Source organism: Amblyomma maculatum, unplaced genomic scaffold (assembly GCF_055883805.1).
Source record: "Amblyomma maculatum isolate TAMU_Amacu unplaced genomic scaffold, ASM5588380v1 scaffold_12, whole genome shotgun sequence".
Lineage (NCBI taxonomy): Eukaryota > Metazoa > Arthropoda > Arachnida > Ixodida > Ixodidae > Amblyomma > Amblyomma maculatum.
Genome location: NW_028146737.1, coordinates 178,793 through 193,559, shown reverse-complemented (window position 1 = coordinate 193,559; position 14,767 = coordinate 178,793). Strand labels below are relative to the sequence as shown.

At 46.8% G+C, this 14,767-nt stretch overlaps 1 pseudogene; it reads right to left on the bottom strand.

Moving 5' to 3' along the window:
- Nucleotides 1–671: 671 nt before the first annotated feature.
- LOC146172619 (uncharacterized) lies at nt 672–3,284 on the bottom strand (annotated as a pseudogene).
- Between the last annotated feature and the right edge of the window lie 11,483 nt (nt 3,285–14,767).

The window sequence follows — 14,767 nt, the reverse complement described above, 5'->3', positions numbered from 1 at the left end:
TTGGTCAAGTGCGTGCTCTATTTCTTCCAACGTGAAAGGGCCATTGATAAGAGCACAGTCTTCATCTGATAAAGGCGTTATAAGAGCTTTAAAGTTAGCTAGTAGATCCGAATTAGAAGTACCAGAAGCGTCACTGAACAGTGTCGTGTAATAGCTCACAAACACAGAGATTTGTCACACGTTTTCTTTACTAGGGTGCCATTGGACATCATTCCCGGTATCAATTTGGCCGTAGCATTACGGTGCTCATCAAATAGAGCTTGTCGCGTAGGGGTTTCAGGGTGCAATGCACGATTTGTACGAGATGGAACTCGGGCGCCCCATGTATCTTGCAGCGTCCTGTTTTTGTAAGTCACACTTTACCCTAGCAATTTCGTCTAAATATACTCCAGGTGCCTCACATTCTAATTCATAGAGGTAATACAAACTCTTATGCAATGTCCTCTCTTGTAATTTCCTGTAAAATGACCTAACAGACGCAATTTCAATAGATATATCCGCACCTCCTGTTTAAACAGCTCCCATGCAGCAAATATTGGCATGGCACCTGTCAAACACACTTGTAGCTGGGAGCGTATCCGAAAGGCAAACGCCTGATCATTTACAAGTGAAGAATTTAGCTTCTAAAGCTCCCATTGCGGCCTAAATTTTGAACAGTAAGCTCTCCCGAGCCGAGAAACCACCACACAATGATCTGAAAACGAAACCGCTACAGTTTCACACAACAAATCACGGGAAATCAGCGTGGAAGAAACAGAAATCTTGTCTAGGCGCGCGTGGGACCTCCCCTGGATATGCGTGAATAGTGTAGTTGCATGACATGAGGCCCCTGTATCAATGAGTCCTGAATCATCTATAACACGCGACAACACTTCGCCACTTCTGTATCTGTGTACACTAGGCCCAGCACGATAATTCATGCAACATACACAATTAGTCTCCCATTAGCACAACATTCTTATCACAATCTAGGAGGTTAGTCAAGGCTTCAAACGTATCAACACGCTCAGCTGCACTATTAAAAGCATAAATGTTGATAAGTCTTCATGGCTTCCCGTGGAGCAAAAAATCACAACTCATTAGCCGCCCATCAGAGTCAGTATAGTAAGATAACCCAGAATAAGGGAGAGCCCTTCGCAGAAATAGGAAGCTACCCGCCGAAAAACCAATAGCATGCGTCACAATAACATTGTAATCAGACAAAAAGGGTCCTAGTGCCCTCTCTGTGTCCTGCTCACTCAATCTTCGTTTCCTGGACGGCGACAAAATCAAGCCGCCTGCTGCTGAAAAGTCGACGAAGTTGCACCTGCTTCTGATGAGACCTAAAGCCTCCCACGTTCCAAAATAACGGCTTGAGGGGCAAGTTGGTGCTGCATCGTATTCAGAAATGTGGCGCAACAAACACAACCACAAGAGAAGATACACAACACACACGCACATTCAGCGTTGCAAACACTAGCTCCTCAGAGGTCGCCATGGTGACCACACAAGGACTAACTAGGCTTGCATTTGTCTCTCCGGAGACGGCGACGTCGCCTCCGGACCTCCACCACGACTGCGGGAACGCGAACGTTGGCACTTCCCCTTGTGTTTTGACGTGCGCCGGCGGCGGCGATGCTTCACGCTTACCAGATCATCATTTTCACTCGCGTCAGATGCGCATTTTCTCTTGCGCTGATGAAGATGCTCTTCAACAAGAGGGACGGCCTCAGCTGCAGGTAGAGTGGGCTGACCTGCAAGCTCTTCCTCGGCGTTGACCTCCGTGGCTGGAGTAACCGGGGCGGTATCTTTGGCAGCATTAGAACAGGTGGCAGGCTCCTTATCATGTGCCGGATTCGGCGTCTCATATCGAAGCAGCGTCTTACTTTCCTTGGAGTCACCTTGAGGAACAACCGTTGTATTAGCTGTGGTAGCCGTGTCCACAGTAGCAACTGAGAGGACACCAGCCGCGTCAAGCACTTCTGTGGCGTCCATAATATGCTCTTGTATGACGTCTTCCGGTGGCCGCACACAATGCCGCAACTTGTACGCATAGGTAACGATGCACTCTTCTACAATGTGACCGAACCGTCGGCAGTCGTCACAATGCGGAGTACGGCAGTGCCTACGGATGTGGTCAACACGGGTGCATCGGAGGCAGAGCGGTGGCCTCCCTGGTATTAAAACAAGGCTCTGTATACCACAAATAGTCAGTGCATGCGGGACGTCGCCAACGCCGACTCCTTCAGCGAGAGACACAACATCATCCCGGTTCAGCGTTCTCAAATCTTCCATATCCGCCACTTTAAAATTTTCCGTCGAAATGGAAGTCACCTTCCCGTACGCCTGTAGTGCCTCACGTAAGAAGGCATCTTCCAAGCGTTCGGGAAGCCACAGAAGATTCAATTTCACCACGTTTTGGTTCTGGGTCCACAACGACACAACGGCGGCTCTTAACGACAAGATCACCGCAAGCCACCAATTTCTCTTTCGATTGTGCAGACTTGCAGGTGACCATCCATACATGAGACATTTGAAATTGGCCAATTGAACTAATTTCCTTGAGGTCCACAACATTCTGACGGGAGTCTCTGAAGTCTTGTGCCCGGTACGGGCGTCGGGCAAGGTCCGCATGCAAGAAAACGGAGTCAGCGACCAGCTTACCTGTTGGGAGACGGGGCAAAACAATCCGGTATTCATTGCTGCTAGCATTAGCCTGAGCAGTACCTCGTCCAGAGGCCGATTGAAGCCTTTGAGTTGAGAACATCGCGAAACGCAACCGCTTTGAACAGCGTCTTCGTCTTCTTCACTACTCTGTATACAGTGGCTTAGAGTTACAATGGTTGTTATTCAGTATGTGTAGCTAATTTTCCTTTTTCGTACTTCGTATATTTTTTTCGCTGTAGGGTTGATGGCCGTAATTCACTGATCGCCCTTTAAACACGCTGAATCTTTTTCCAGGCTATCACGATGGTTTACAAATGTCTCGTATTTTTATAATGCGTCGCTTTGTTGCAGGCAAACCTCAAGATATAATTTACTAGTGCTGATGTGTTTTTCATCGTCTACGAACGCTTGTAAGTTTTCCTACATACAGAGATATCCGGTGCACTAAATACTTTTAATACAGGGCGTTTCAGCTTGACGTGCTACGAGTGGAGCCGCGACGTCAATGAATACACTTCCAATGAGCGGTCTCAATACGTAAACATTCGAGAACGCGTCGCCCGGTGCGCGGCTATCTGCGCGTCTTTCGATGGTCAGCGATGTTTGTTTATTTTATATCGAGCAGTTTTTTGTCATTGCTAGCGAAATGATACGTTCGTGCTTCCACTTTCGTGTTGAAGGTGGCAGATCTTCAGTCGCAGATATGAAGACGCACCGCAAGATCGTACGAGCTGCAGTGACTGTTGCACGCCCAAAAGCAACGCGACGAACGTACATCCTTCCTAGTGCACACTTCAACGGCTTCGTATTTTCGAGGTATTTGTGAAACAATGCGTGTCTTCGTATAGAGAATAGTTCTATATGTTTGGTATCATGCTTATTTAGTGCGCTGGCGTGTCTGGCATGGTCATTCTGGTTGCGTTTCATCGATCGGCCCGGCTTCTGTTCAGAAGTGGAAAAACTCTGCCCGGTATCAGTTCCGGAAATGACACGTTCGTCCGGTTTCTGGTTAATTGATACAGGCTTAACCGAAATTAAACCGCGCGGAGCTCTCATTTCAAAAATTCCTGTATAGTCCGCGGCCTTTGTTTCACAAGAAAAACTGGACGCCAGGCTGCAGAAATCATGCAGAGCTACAGAATAATACAATAATATTTGAAAACGAAAAAAAAAAGAATAAAAAGACAGAAAAATGGAAAAGAAAAAAATTTCCGCGTTTTTTAGACTTCGGTCTTCTCGGTCAGCAAGCACGCACTTTAACCCCTACACCACGGAAGCATACGGAGGCAGCGGTTATATTTCTGCTCATGTAGTCTACGCTGCTCTTTCGTAGTTTGTGTATTTTTGTAGCCTGTAGAATTTGTGGTTGTAATTGAACGATCGCCATTCAAACACGCTGAATCTTTTTCCGGGCTATCACGCAGGGTTATCCGTGTCCCGCATGTTTACAATGTATCGCTTTCTTGCAGACAAACCTCGGGATGTCACAATTTACTAGTGCTTATGTGTTTTGTCATCGTCTTCGAACGCGCGCAATTTTGCTACATATAGATATATGCGGTGCACCAACTCTTGTAATACTACTTGTTTTAGCTTCACCTGCTGCCAGCGGAGCCGCTACATCAATGAACTTACTTCTGACCAAGTGTTTTGCGTACGTAAACACTCGAGGAAGCGACTCCCAATGTCCGGCTGACCTGTGCATATTTCGATTGTCAGCGATATGTTTCATTTATTCTCGAGCGTATTTCATCCTCGCTAACGAAACACTACGTTCTTGCTTGCACTTTCGCGTTGAAGGTGGCAGATCTTCAGTCGCAGATATGAAGATGCACCGCAAGTTCGTACAAGCTGTAGCGACTGTTGCACACGCAAAAGCAAAACGCGATGCGTTTGTGTACTTGCTAGCGCACCCATCTTCTTATCTTCTAGGTATTTGAGAAAAAACGCGTACTCCACATATACAGAAAAGTTGTAACGTATAATATGTATGGTTTCATGTTTATTTAGCACAAAGACATGTTCCGACGTGGTCATCCTGGTTGAGCTTCACGATCCGCCCGAATTGTGTTGAGAAGCGAAAATACTCTGTCCCGTGTCAGTTTCATTCATATCGGGTTTGTCCGGTTTCTGTTAAACCTGACGTGGCCTGTCTTGTGTATGAGGTCAATACAGGACTGGTCCGCCATTTCATATCCATACCGGACTGGGATGTCATGTATGAGATGCATAATGGAAATGGTCCGCCCTGTATTAACTCTATACCGGACCGTACCGTCCGGATTCAAACTCATGCCGGACATGACCTGTCCGAAATAAACCCGAGTAAGCTTCGTACAGGACTGGTCACACCGGAATGAAATTTATACGGGATAATACAGGAGCGGTTCAATCCCGTTTGTCGCGATATGGGATTTTTCTCTAGGGGAAGCACATGTAGCCGCAGCGGTGGCTCTGTAGCTTTGGCGTTCGGCTGCTAGCTGACCCCAAGATCATCGGTCAAATTCTTGCAGTGCTAGAGAATTTTTATGGGAACAAAAAGCAAATATACCCTGGTTCTGTGCAACGTCGGTGGTTTAAATTAAACGGATCCCTCCACGAGGGAGATTACGCATATTCCATGTGCAGCTTCAGAACATACAACAATGCACACCATTCCATATCAAGATAGCCCCACATGGTTTAGAGTCTATCTCATATCGTTGCCCAAGTTAGTCATGAGAGGAATGTAGACATAGGTAGAGTTTGAAATGCCAGAGTCCAGTTAGTGTAAGCTTCCGTACAAGCTTAGTACAAGGCGATGCTTCATGGCGCCTGCCTTCTTGGTTCGTTTACTGCTTGCACTCTACTATATTTTGAAAGAATTTCAAAATTAATTAAACTTTGTAATGATGTACCTATGACAATGACTAGTCTACTTTGTGAACAACAGCTGTGAGTACACTTAAGCTCCGCCATCAAGGGCTGCGTGCATGTAGTCTTTGCTCGCTTATTTACCATTTATCAATCCCCAAATTCCTGCCTCTAATATATCATGCATATTGATTAGGTACAGTACAAAGTAATTACGTCCTCCAGCTACCGGTCGTCCCTATTGCAAAAACCAGTGCCACTGGTCCCAGCGCCCCAGCGCCATACCTGATTATGGTCCCAGTATGACGCTGGAAACTGGGCGCACTGGAACGCGGCATACTGACGCTTTGCACTGGCGGCACTGTTCGCCCGGAGAAAAAAAGGCGTGGGATAGAAATTAAATAGTAAAAAGTAACGAAACAAGTTAGGTCCATAAAAAAAACCTAAAAACTGAGTAAAATAAAGAAAAAAAAATGACAGCACCAAACGCGCTTCGAACTCAGTTCCTAGGCACATACTAACCCGTAGCTCAGCACGCTAACCACTAGGCCACGCCGAGAATTTTGTTTTCTTTATTGCATGGAAAAACTTCCGTAAAAAGGAACAACTCCACTTACTTAAACATGTCCATGTCTAAAGTTACCGGGCTGCTTAATACGAGCCCGTCATATCCTCAGCCCGACAATGCACAATCATTTGAACATCAAAAGTCTGGGAGACATACACATGCGTCTAGATACGGCATCCAGTTTGGAGGTTCTTCACGTGCAGCATATACACTTCTCACCAAAGCACACTGCTCCCGAAACACGGATTTGGACGATCTTGGTGGCTCTGCATGCCTGTCGATCATGCGGCTTTTCCAAAGGCTGAACAGTCCCATCAACACAAATAGATCGTAAGGCACGACAGAGTTTTTGTCAGGAGGCAAAAATCTAATTGTATAAGGCGTAATTTCAATGTCCTTTTTAAGAGTTCTTTGTAGTATGTCCCAAAAACACATAGCATCACGGCACAGAATAAAGCAATGCTCAATTGTCTCAGGCACGTTACAGAGACGACAATTTACCGACCAGGGCACAAACATCTCCTTATTGTGAAGAAATGTCTTGACAGGCAACGTCGCTGTATGTAATTTGAAAATGAAGGTTTTTGCAGCTGCCTGAATGCACATTTGGCTAACACGCTTTAGAACAGTGGTGTCCAAAAACCCCAGATAAGGCTGCCGATACAACGGTGTAGGGAACAGACTCAGTGAGAGCCTGGGTCATCTGCTTTCTCGAGAGGCTATACAGGTAATCTACAGAGAAACGCACAGTGAGAAAATTGAAAGTGTCAGCAACCTCCTTAAGGAGTATCCATAAATGCCCCTCACGAGCCTGCCCAGTTGGTGCGAATAAGTAAGGCAAATGTGGACTAAGGCGCCTTATGAGCACAGTTACAAGAAACGGATGGTTTGCCGATTTGAAAAAGAAAAAACGGGAGACAAGTTGATGCACAAACAAGTGAACAAGGCAAACTCCACCAGACTCTAAGGGAAGAAACAAGTTGTCACGCCGCATGGGCTCCCATTGAGAGCGCCACACAAATGTTGCAAATATTCTGTGTATAACTTGTACTTTGCTCCTCGCACAATGCAGGACTTGAAGGACATACGCAAGCTTTGCAAACAAAAATATGTTATAGACCTGTGCCCTAGCAAACACTGAGAGTTCCCTACCCATCCAAGCCTGCGTTTGTCGCCGCATAGGCACGATTTGTGAATCCCAGTAGGCTGCGCTGTTACGAACTTGGTGCAGCGGAACCCCTAGGTACTGAAGAGGACTACAGTCCCAGCATATGCCTCCAAACTGGCTTGGTCTAGTGCCCCAGTGTCCCAACCAAAAACCTTTGGATTTATCGAAATTAAGGGCCGCGCCTGATACATCGCAGAACTGTTCAGCCAAGTGTTCAAGTACACTCTTTTCGTCAGAACAAAAGAGGGCGATATCGTCCGCGTAAGCTAAAATCTTAACTTCACATTGAGCCAGAGAGAAACCACGGATGGCTGCACTGTTAATTACACTGAGACAGAGGGGTTCCAGATATAAGCCAAACAACAGTGGAGACAGTGGACATCCTTGACGAACAGATGATTCCAGTGGTATTGGTTTCGTTAGCTCCTGATTAACAATTAGTCTTGTATACGAGTTCATATAGCACAGCCTTATGCCTTTGAGCAAAACGTCACCAATGTTTGCATTCTCCAAGACCGCGAACAAGAAATTGTGCCGAACTTTATCAAACGCCTTCGCCAGGTCAATTTGAATCAGAGCTACTTGGCCTGTCTCATCTGATACTGTCTCGATTACTGAACGTGCAATATGGATGTGTGTTTGAATACTGCGCCCTCTGATACCACACACCTGATGCGAACCTATCAAGTCCATGATAACCAGGTGCAAACGAGAACAAAGGACCTTGGCAAAAATTTTGTAATCAACATTACAGAGGGAAATTGGACGATATCCTTCAACAGTTTTCAACCGATTAGTATCTTTGCTTTTGGGTATTAATATTGTGTGGCCTGAATAGAAAGTGGGAGGCAGGAAACCCACATCATAAGATGCTTGGAATACTTCCATCAAAACAGGCATTAGGCAAGGCGAAAATGTTTTATAAAATTCGCTAGTAATACCATCTGGGCCAGGAGATTTCTGGTTCTGAAGGTCTGAAATGGCTGATTTAATTTCTTCCAAAGTGATGGGTCCCTCTACTACAGCACATTTCTCGTCGTCTAGTCGAGGAAAGTTCTCAAGTAAGTAATTATAATCGAAACCCTGATTTGGATCTTTACAACTGCCGAACAGCTTTCGATAATAATCATAGAAAGCATCAAGAATACTAGGAGCATCACTATATGTGCAACCACCATACTGAATTTCCAATATTTCTTTCGTAAGAGCATTCTCTCTTTCATCACTGAGGGCCCGACGTGAAGGTTGCTCGTCAAGAAACCTTCGAGTCCTAGATCTTATTAGGGCCCCCTTGTATCTTTCCGTCGCAATTTGTTGAAGCTCTGCCTTTACGTTATTAATTTCTTCAACATAGGCACCCGGGCTAACCCTCTCTAGCTCATGTAGCTCAGTTAGAGTGCGCCCAAGCTCACGAAGGTGGTGTCTCTTTAGGAACGCGATTCTTGCAGAGGCTTCAATTGCTAAGTTTTTGGTTTCCTGTTTGAACAAGTCCCATTTTTGAAAAACTGACAGATCCAATGTTTGCATTGGATACACGCCGAGAACTGGATTTCTTCGAAACATTTGTGCATTTTATGTCATGACCCGCATTTATAAGGTTGGGACTTTATGTTTCGCAGTCTACAGGTTATCGCTACCGCTCTAACAATTACAACTTCTTGATCATTGGAGCTTGCTGTCTGCTTTTAGGACTTGCAAATGATGTTCTGGGTGCCTTTGCGCGCTATTTTGTGCACTGGAATCATTTTAACATGTGGAGTTTGACATCGCTGGCAAATTTACCAACGCCGGCTCTTCGGTGGTGCTCTGCTACCGTGGGCGTAATTTTCGCTGAACACGGAGCTTTAGTACAAACCTTCAAAGAAAAAAGTGCGACCAAGCTTCAATACCGGCAAGTGCCGCAGCGATGACCCTATATTGCGAGTAACTATAAACCTTATTTGTATGTAAACATTTCGGGAAGCGTTGCGATGACAGAGGGCTCGGCTGCTTCATACGCAGAGTAAGAAGGAGCGCAAAAGTTTGAGAAACACGCCAAATATTATGCATTACAAGCGCTGTGTGTTGTTGTTTTTTCTCTTATGGGCCCATCGCTCGGTAAACTACTCTCTTCCTCGTTTTAGTTTTTCTTTCTGCTGTTTATACTGGGCCGTGGTGCAGGCTACGATCGCCTGCGATTGAGCCCGCATTTAACATTTTTGTAGTAATCATTGTGTTAGAGTGCCCTTAAAATCAGCTGTGAAGTTTGTTATGCTTGGTAGCCCACATTATTCAATTCCAGCTTTAGTTGTGCGTTAATCGTCAGTGTGTCATGAGATAGAGGCGCGGCAGTCATGGTCTCTCTCGAAACGATCGAAACGACCTATCGAAACATGGAAACTCTAGAAAAAAAGACACTGCCTTTGTTTTCTTACAAATGCGCAACGCCTTCGAAGCAAAAAGCGCTTGCTTGAACCATATTTTTCATATGCGCCCCGATAGTCGATTGCGAGTACGCTGTTGCCCTGTTGGCCCCTGAGGGATGCTACTCCGGGTGACGCCGCTGGCCGCACCGCCTATACTGGGACACTGGGACCAGTGCGGCTCCAGTGCACATACAGCGCTTATCCCAGTGCATCGCGGATGCCAGCGACCCACCCAGCGTCAAAAAGCTAATACCAGCGTTTTTCTTCCATCGCACCAGTGCAACCAGTGTCTTCCCGTTACTGCTCCAGTGAATATCGCAGACCTCCAGCGTGCCCAGCAGATCCAGTGCAAAACCAGCGCGGAAATCGTACTGGTTTCGCACTGGAGACGCTGGTTTTTGCAATAGGGGTAGGTTACCGTCCGACATACACAGCCCCGCTTTAACCAAGCCGTATGAACTTGCCTGCGTGGCCTGGGTGTAGCTTACCTGACTCAACATCAAAGAGCACTATAAGGTTGACTCTTATTTCACTTTTCCAGCTCCAGTGAAAAACGACTTGACAACTTCAAACTTTCCGACGTCATGTAGTCTCGTTAAGTGCTCGGCCTAGTCAGCTGCAAGCTCCCACCTGCTCATTGTACATATGGCATAGATGGGCGCGTGATTGTCGTTTACATTTTTCTGGATGGCCGCAAGACTCGTTTTGTCAACGTGTACGCGCCAGTCACGCGTAGTCTGACAAACGAGTTCTTTCGATCCATCATGACATACTTTCTCGACGACGTGCCCCACTTTCTGCTCGGGGATTTCAATTGTGTTTTAGACACAATGCGCGACATCAGGGAGCCTGGTCAGGGCGCCTCCAATTACCACGCGAAAGAACTTGGAAAACTAGTGCGATCATTACGCTTAGAGGACGCGTGGGGCACTCTTCAAAGAGACAATTTCGAGGCAACACGAGTCTGGGGCCAGAGCGCAAGCCGAATAGATCGAGTTTACATCCCCTCCGCCATGGCACCTGACTTGCTACAGTGCGAGGTATTGCCTTTCCCACCAGGCCTTAAACTAAGTCATCACTTCCCGGTTACTCTGCGCCCTGTGCCGTGCAAACAGCCCCCTGATGTGGCGCATGGATGCAGCGGTACTACGCGATGAACAGTGTTTCACTGATATACGCCGAGAGTTGTGCTTATCTGTGGCAGCAGTTAGTGACATAACACCTGTTACCTGGGACGCGCTGAAAACACGCTGGCGCGATGTTCTTGTGAGTGCGGGGAAGGCGCGGCGTGTCGGCATGACGACCATGCTGAATGACGTTCTGCGCCGTATGCGCATCGTACGGGGCGGCGAAACGCTTACGTTCGCGATATCTCGAGACGCTGCGCGCGCGTTATCACCGCATCCTCGAAGACAGTCCTCGCGCATCACTCTTAGCGGGACCAGCAAACGTGCCGCTTGAGGATGCCGCGGACCTTGGACATGCTCGAGCCGTTGGCCAGCGCAGTAACAGGCGAACGCGCGTGGAGAGCGTCACGTTTGCGGACGGTACGACGTCTTCAAAACCCGCGGACACCCGCAAATCGATTACCTAGCATTTCGCTGCCCTCTTTTTGTCGCAAGGCCTCTACCAGGAGGCGCATTTTCAAGAAACTGTTGGTTCCTTCTGTGGGCCGCTTCCTCAACTTCCAGAAGACGCATCTTCGGCACTTTGGAGGAGGTGCGTTGTGCCTTAGGCGCCATGAACCAGTCGACCGCTCCCGGTCCTGACGGACTTGTAACCGGTTTTTATTCTACTTTCTTTGACATCCTCGGTCCTTTACTTAAGCTCGTAAATTGTTTCCTCGAGAGCGGCACCAAGCCACCCTCGTTCAGTGCCGGTCGTATCGTTCTAATACCGAAGGAGGGCATGACGCCGTCGAGTCCCTCATCGTGGCGACCGATTACCCTCCTTAACACCAACTATAAGCTCGTAGCCACATTGCTAGTCCGTAGGGTGAGAATCTACCTTCAGGACTTGGTTAGCCCATGCCAATCCTGTTCGGTACCTGGACGATCGGTGTTCGCTTCGCTGACACTGACGAGAGACGTCTTCGAATACGCCTGTGCCAAACAGATCACTGGAGCTTTTGTTTCCTTGGACCAGCCAAAGGCCTTCGACTGCGCAGAACATGGTTACTTGTTAGCTGTGCTCCGCTCATTTGGATTTCCTGACGAATTCGTTCAGCTCCTACGCGGCCTTTACGCAGATCTTAGCAGTGAACTAGTACGGAATGGCGGAATTGCCCGCAACTTTTCGATTACGCGGGGAGTGCTTGTCAGGGGTGCCCGCTCTCTCCGGTACTCTTCATACTTTCGCTCGACCCGCTGCTGCGTAGGGTCGCCGCGGACAGGCGTATTCGAGGTTTTCCAACGGTAGGACAGGAGACTGTCGTTTTATCTGCATACGCGGACGACATTTCACTCTTCGTGCGCGACAATGACAGCTTCATTGTTTTTTTTAACATCTTTTAAGAATACGCAGCTGTATCAGGAGCGCAGCTCAACCCGAAGAAAAGTAGCGCTCTCCTCTTCGGTCTGTTCAGGGGCCCTTTAGCCGCCGCCGTACCGTTTTTGGACGCAGTGCGTGTACTTGGCGTGCTGTTTGAGCCAAGCGGAGTCTCCCCCCGGACATGCGACGTAGTTCTCTCGCGAGCCACGCACGCCCTTTCTGAAGCAGCGAGTTTAAACCTCGTGCACGATGCTAAAGTTAGCATCGTCAAGACGCGATCGTGCGCTTTCACCTTTCATGTGGCGCGTATCGCGACAATCTCGCGCCGGGTGGTGAACAGACTCGCGTCCCTAATAGGGACTTTTGTTTGGGATGGCAGGACAGCGCTAGTCGCCCGTCACATCCTACACCTTCCGAGGAGCAGGGGAGGCCTTGGCCTTCCGTGCATCCCGACAGTGGCTCGAGCGCTCGCGTTAAGGCTGGTAGAGAGGCTATTAGCTGACGAGTCTTACCCTGGTCGCTCGCTCATCCTGTAATGGATGAGCACGGCGCGTCGTGTGCTTGCACCCGAACAATATGTCGGCCCACAAGCGGACAGACCTCTGCCTTTTTACAGCGAGGTTGCCGAGATAAAGTCGACTCTAGATGCAGACCTTTCAAATGTTAATGTTTCTGCGGGGCGCTGGCACACACGCTTCTATGTTGTACAAGGCAGCAGACATGAGATGCCTGTCGTCCTTTATTAGAAACCTCTTCGTTTATATTGTTTTCTCCTCTCTGGGGAATCGTGTTATTTTTAGTTTATTATGCATATGTAAACTATGCTGTTTTGTATAGTGCTTTGTTTTGTGAGTAATGTGCGTTTTTGCATGTATGAGTGTAACCAATAAATTCTATTTTGTGTAGAGTTTATATGTGCATAGGCATGTATGTACTTATGAAGTGGAGGGTCCTGGCTGTTTTGCGGGACACTCGCAAAAAGTCATGCTTCCAATGCTGCATGGGATAAGAACAATGTTCTACACAAATCTAAAAGAAGAACGGAATACACCGGGGAGGAAGAATTTTTTAGACGATTCATACTTGTTGTGAACGGCATATTGACCGCGCCTATCCATACGTACTTGGAAGGGAGGGAAGTATTTTCTAATGGTATGATGTCTGAATCCATAGAGTAATACGGCTACGCAAGTGTTATTGTTGCAAATTCCTGTATGAAACATATATTCAGTGTATGCCGTGAGCAAAAGTGGTGTACAACACTCAACCGGTGACGGAGCTCAGGAAAATTGCATTGCGATTTCATCTAACAACAGCTATCTGGGATCGAGACAATAGTGGCGGTGCCGCATTTTATCCACATGCACATGTCACGGTCGCTGTCTCTATCGCTATATGGCATTAGTATGCCGTTTTCCCGAGCTCCGTCACCGGCTGAGTGTTGTATATCACTTTTGCTCACGACTGTACATGACTGAGTGCTTATCAGACCAATATGTGTCCCAGAGAAATGTGCCTGAGGATTGTAGATTATTAGAAAAACAAAATCTTTTAAATGGTCACTGACCCGATAGTTGTTACACGTGGAATACGGCAATGATGCACACTCTCATCTATTCTTTTCGTGCTTTCTATAGAGCCTTTATTGTAGCAGATCCAAAACTTTAGATCTATACGTGGTTTCTCTCTCCCAGGTCAGGGTGAGGTGAGAGTTTCAGCAGTCATAATCTTCGAGTGCTTGCCAAATTCGCTCAATACCAATCTTACTCTCCTTGTTATTTTCCTTCATGGTCCGGATCTGCGGTTACTACCTGTCCTAAGTAGACATATCGCTTACTACTTCCCGTTCTTCGCTACCTAACGTAAACTGCTGTTCCTTCCCGAAGCTGTTAACATTACCTTTGTCTTCTACATATTGATTTTCAAAGTTACCTTTTTACTATTCCTGTCTAATTCATCAATCATTCTTTGCAATTTATCCCCTGAGTTACTTAGCAAGGTAATGTCATCAGCAAATCACAAGTTTCTGAGGTATTTTCCATCTACCCTTTTCCCTAACTACTCCCGTTCCAAATCTTTGGCTACTTCCTCTAGGCAAGCAGTGAGTAGTACTGGGGAGATCGTGTCTCCCAGCCTAGCACCTTTGTTTATAGAAAATTTGTCACTTTATGCAGAAGTATGGTTGTTGTGCAGCCATGTACATATCTTTCAGTACTTTCGTATACGGCTCGTCTACAGCCTGATTTCGCAATGCCTGCATTACCGCCAAGGTTTCGACTTCGTCAAATGCTTTTTTTATATTCAGTGAACACTATGAATGAGGGCTGGTTGTATATTCTGAGAATTCTATTACCTGGTTAATGACATGGATATGAAGAATAGTAGAGCACACCTTTTCCGAAAACCTGCTTCATCTTTTGCTTTATTGCCATCTAACGTTTTCCTGATTTTATTAGCGATTATCTTAGCCGCTTTAGGATAAGTGAAAGCGGTTTGGCTTTGGTTTGTCTTATTTGCATTTGGTCTCATTCATTCATGACTTGTCTAATACGCACAATATACACATAAAGGTATATATGTACGTCTTTTACGGGGAACATTCGGAGCCTAGGCCACAGTTGTGTTTGAGGCTCCAGG